Source organism: Arachis hypogaea, chromosome 2, assembly GCF_003086295.3.
Source record: "Arachis hypogaea cultivar Tifrunner chromosome 2, arahy.Tifrunner.gnm2.J5K5, whole genome shotgun sequence".
NCBI lineage: Eukaryota > Viridiplantae > Streptophyta > Magnoliopsida > Fabales > Fabaceae > Arachis > Arachis hypogaea.
In genome coordinates this window covers 27,159,088-27,164,290 of record NC_092037.1, presented here as the reverse complement: position 1 = coordinate 27,164,290, position 5,203 = coordinate 27,159,088, and the positions used below count along the sequence as shown (strand labels likewise).

Here is a 5,203-nt window from a genome sequence, read left to right as displayed (position 1 = left end):
CTTCCACCACCTCTCCGCCACCTTCGTCACTGATCACCGCCACAGGTGGCGGCTCCTCCTGCTATCCCTTGGCTCTCCTTAGCTTACTCTGTGCTTCCAGGTCTGCTACCCAAAGCCTCCGAATTGGTGTCTCCGGATCTGACGTAAGCATAACCGTTTCCTCGATTCTCTTGTATCGCTGTCATTTTCTTGCACGATTTCTTGTGGCAACACTGGTAGTTAGCAAATACTATTAGAATATTTTAGTTTTTGTTGTTTTTTTGTTTTCATGATTTATGCTTTTTCCCTGCTTATGGTGCATATTAGAGATGCGAATCTTGCTGGAGGCCAAGATTGCGATTTTCATTTTTTTGTCTTTATTTGTTGTTTCTGATTTAGTTTTTGAGATATTTATTGTCACTGATGACTTCAATGTGCGTTGCTATGGTGGTTGATGTGGACGTGTGGTGTGTGTGCTTTTAGTGCGCGCTTATGAGGTACTACTTATTAGTTATTACTATTTGATTGATAGAAAATTTGGTTGGGTTGTAGGTTTTAGTTAAAGATTTTTGTCTAATGTGTCATTTGATTTGTGTAAATTTCACTAGGTTCTGAAACTTTATCTCCCCTGTTACAGAACCGGAATAGCAACTTTCAAGGTTTCATTCTGAGATTTCATATTTTTTGCTCTTAGCAGATTTCTTATTTGATATGATTACTGTTGCATGTTATGCTTCCTTCAGCTGTTTTATCTTGATTGGAACTACTTCAACTAATCAATGGATTGATTCATCTTAATGAAGAATTTCATTCTTTTGCTAATGTTTGAATTGGAGTGTTGTGTTGTGTACATATTTGTATATATCTGTTCAACTTGATAAAATAAGGAAAATAGAATTAGTAAGGATATTGAAAGTGTGATTTTTGTCAGTTGAAGAAACTATTATTGCTAGAGGCTTTCATGTAATTTTTAATATCCTAAGTTAATGGGAGGGTCTTTTGGACATTTTGGTTGGGGATAATCTTCTGAAAATTTCTTCACTCAGAGAAATAGATTGGCTTTTAGAGCCAACTTTGTTTCCACACTCCGGTGTCTACCTTATAATATGCTTGGGTAGTGGGACTGTTTGGGTAGTAGAACATTTTCATAAATGATCAAGAACTTTTTTCCCCTCTTCTGAGCAAGATGATGAAGAAAGTGGATAGAAAACGAAAAGCTTTTATTTTTGTGTAGTTTGAGAGATATATCTGTAAAGCTATTTGCTCCCTGCAGAGTCCGTTTTACTCTATCATAGACAACAACAAAGTTTTTCCTTTCTTTTTCTATCACTAGATGTAATGGCCTGGTGAAAAACCCCATTTTTAGGGTTTATCCTGTGCTTAATCTAGTGGATTTTATCCATTATTCTCACACTTATTCATACAATTCGCATGTTTTACGTTTTCCTTCCTGATTTTGTACTATGATTGAAAACATGATTCTTTGGCCTTATATTTGCTAATATTAATCCTCTCTTATTACCATTCGATGCCATGATATGTGCGTTAAGTGATTTCAGGGTTTATAGGGCAGGAATGGCTTAGAGGATGGAAAGGAAGCATGCAAAAGTGGAAGGAATACAAGATATTTTGAGGAATTGCTAAAGCTGTCCAGCCTGACCTCTTGGTACTAAATCTACCATAACTTGAGCTACAGAGGTCCAAATGAGGCGGTTTTAGTTACATTGGAAAGCTAACATCCGGAGCTTTGCAACGATATATAATTTGTCATAGCTTCCTCGAATATAGGCGATGCGCATGCGTGGGTCACGCGCACACGTGACTTGGGAAAAATTCAACCCACGCGTACACGTGGACGATGCGTACGCGTGACTTTGCCACGTGCTGGACATATCAGAAATCGCTGAGGGCGATTTCTGGGATGTTTTTGGCCCAGTTCTCGGCCTAAAAAATACATATTAGAGACTATAAAGTGGGGGAATGCATCCATTCAGGGATACAACATTCATTATTCACAATTTTAGGTTTTAGATGTAGTTTTCTAGAAAGAGAGGCTCTCTCCTCTCTCTTAGGATTTAGGATTTAGGATTTCTCTTAGGTTAGGTTTACTTCTTCTTCATTCTAGGTTCAATGTTCCTTTAATTTAGTTTCTCTTCTACTTTTATCTATTATATGACTTTAGTTCGTTTATTTTCCCAATTTGATTTTCTTTATTTAATGCAATTTGAGGTATTTCAGATTTATGATTGCTTTCTTCTATTTATGATATAAATAATTTGAATTTTTCCTCCCTTTGCTTTGTTTGAGTAATTGGTGACACTTGAGTTATCAAACTCAGCTGTTGATCGAAAATTGGAATTTGCTGATTGATTTGGATCCCTCTAAAGCTAGTCTTTCCATAGGAGTTGACTAGGACTTGAGGAATCAAATTGATTAGTCCACTTGACTTTCCTTTATTTAGTAAGGGTTAACTAAGTGGGAGCAATAAACAATTCTCATCACATTTGATAAGGATAACTAAGATGTGATTTCCAGTTCTTATACCTTGCAATGGTTTTCATGATAATTAGTTTACTTTATTGCCAGTTTATTTTCATGTTCTCTATTTCAAAAACCCAAAAATATACCTGTTTCCATAACCAATAATAAATACACCTCCCTACAATTCCTTGAGAGACGACCCGAGGTTTGAATACTTCAGTTATAAATTTTATTGGGTTTTCTTTAGTGACAAACAAGTTTTTATACGAAAGAATTCTTTGTTAGTTTAGAAACTATACTTACAACGTGATTATTTTTGTGAAATTCTTTATCGGCAAAAGTCATCTCGTCACTTGGCAATAGTGTGCTAAGTAGTAACTTTCCTTAAAACTACTACCATATATGTTAACGCTGCATCTTAGATTGTAAATGCTTCAGTCTTGTTAAACCGTGTGACAATGTCTCCCAGGTTCAGCCTCACGGTGCAGCTGGTTATGCCACTGCTACTACTACTAGCGATAGCATCCAGTGGTTAGTTGGTGTAAATTCAAAGTATTCAATGATAAAATTGATTTTAGTTTCAGTTTTTTTAAGCATCGCCATCTTCTGGTGTATTAATATGCTTATTTCTTGGCCTGATTGCTGAGACTGGTAACTTTTCTGGGACCTTGTTTGTTAGAATTTTCAAAGTTTATATGTAAATATAGTCATAACTGCTATTTTTAATAGAATTAAAAATAACATTCTTGGATAGTTGAAGGAAAAAATATGCAAAAGGATAAGACATGTTGAGTTAGCATCTATGAAGCATGAACCCAGCCAATTTTTCTTGTTATCTTTTGGAGCAATTTCAAACCACATCCTGTCATGAAAGCCCAAAAGAAACTTTTTATTAAAGGGGCATAGAAATAAAGACTTATTTTATTAAAAGGGCATATAAATAGAGAATACCAATTTTATTGAAAAAATCTTAGATACCAAAGATGTATACAACATGCTCCATTTTTTGTGAGGGACTTAGAATGCATACCTTGTCTGTGTTTGATTTATTTCTTTGATTTTGGTGTGTCGACAATTATGAGTCCCTGTAGTGTTAGGTGTCCATGTTCGAGTCCCTGCCCCATATGTTACCATTAATTTCATTATCAGAATACCGTGCTTGAACATTCTTCATTTTTGTTTGGATAACTTGCTGTTAATTAATCTAGAAGATGATCTTTAGTGTATTCATAAAAGAAATCAATTTAATCATCACAGATCAAAATCCACCCACCTCAATGTTGGCAACAGAAGAATCTTGCTAAACCCTAGAAACTTGCTTTTGCATCTATCTCTTTCCAATCAAGATTTTTAAACCTTGTCGTCCTAATTTTGGGAGTATTAATGATTTTTATCCTCATCCATGTGACGCCACATTGTTTTGATTTTTGAACTGCTACCATAAAACACTTCTCCATATGCCAATCCTTAAGTATATACACTGAATCTGTGAAGCTTCACCTAACATGGTTAATTCCTTTCATGTTTCCAAAGGCTCAAAGCTGCAATAATTAATTATTGCACTCATACACCTTGGTGCTTGTGATTAGGAGTGTGCAAAAATTAACCAAAATGTGATTAACCGGTTAAAAAATCATAACCACATTTTGGTTAATCAATTTTATAAAACAATTTTAAAATTATATCCATATTTTTTAAAATTGGTTAACCAAAACCAAATTAAAAAAAACCGATTTTTAACCGGTTAACCAAAACCAAAACCAAATTAAAAGAAAACCTAATTTCAAAAATCACTTCGTCTCTTCGAACTCACTCTTCGGTCTTCGCCGCTCCTCCTCTATACGCTGCCGGCCACTTATGTATATTGTTTTAGAAGTCTTATGTATATGTTTGGCTTCCCTTTTATTGAAAATTTGAATTTATTCGAACAATAGTATCCTGATGAGCTAATAAGGAGCAACATGCATCTAGCAAAGATTTTTCCACAAGATATATGTTGTTTGGCAATAAAGCTTTGAGGAGTATCTAACTCTGAAATGACTAAAAGCATTGAGGCAGGAGTGATAATTGATAGACACCATTACTAGTGTATTAGAGGTCCAATGTATCTTCTAAATAATCATAAAACCTTAGCGTATACCAAATGAAACCTGCACCTTCGTTAGTAGTCACAATCTCTGCTTTGTGGGCCTCAGTCTTTCCATAATCATATGCTCTGTTCTCAGTTTTGATTTAAACCAACTAAGAAATAAAATGGTGTTAATAGAGAGAAAGAGATGGATAAAGAAGAGGGTGGGTTATGGGAAAGCCTTAGACTTGAGAAACTCAAAGGTTAATTTAATGAACTAGGTCTAGGATTCTGTTTGTTTGTTACTATATTTTAACAAATTTTGTTTTGGTAGAAAGAATAAATACTTTGTAAAAATAGGTCTATCTCTACTGAATCATAGTCGAGTATATGTGCTTCATTTGGTTTTGTGTGCTGCTTTTAAATGAATGCTGGACAGAGCAAACCCAGATATAATTTTGAACAAAGTACAACGGAAGAGGGTCTTTAATTTCCTTTTAATATGCTTTCATTTTTAAATATAAATAGATATTAATCCTTATTGATTAGGTCAGCTATTAGAACATGATTAGTCAGCTATTAGATTTTAATCCTTATAGGAACAATACAGGTTGCTTCTGTTTTGCCTAATAATGATATACTTTGGATGTGCTTCTAGCAATTGTCTTAGAAAGG

General features: G+C 34.6%; 1 long non-coding RNA gene across 1 annotated transcript; it reads left to right on the top strand.

Annotated features, from left to right (window-relative positions):
* The first annotated feature begins 316 nt into the window (after positions 1–316).
* LOC114925581 (uncharacterized) lies at positions 317–2,992 on the top strand. The gene is made up of 3 exons (XR_003814973.2): positions 317–476; positions 588–638; positions 2,930–2,992. It is a non-coding gene; the product is annotated as an uncharacterized lncRNA (long non-coding RNA).
* Positions 2,993–5,203: the final 2,211 nt, after the last annotated feature.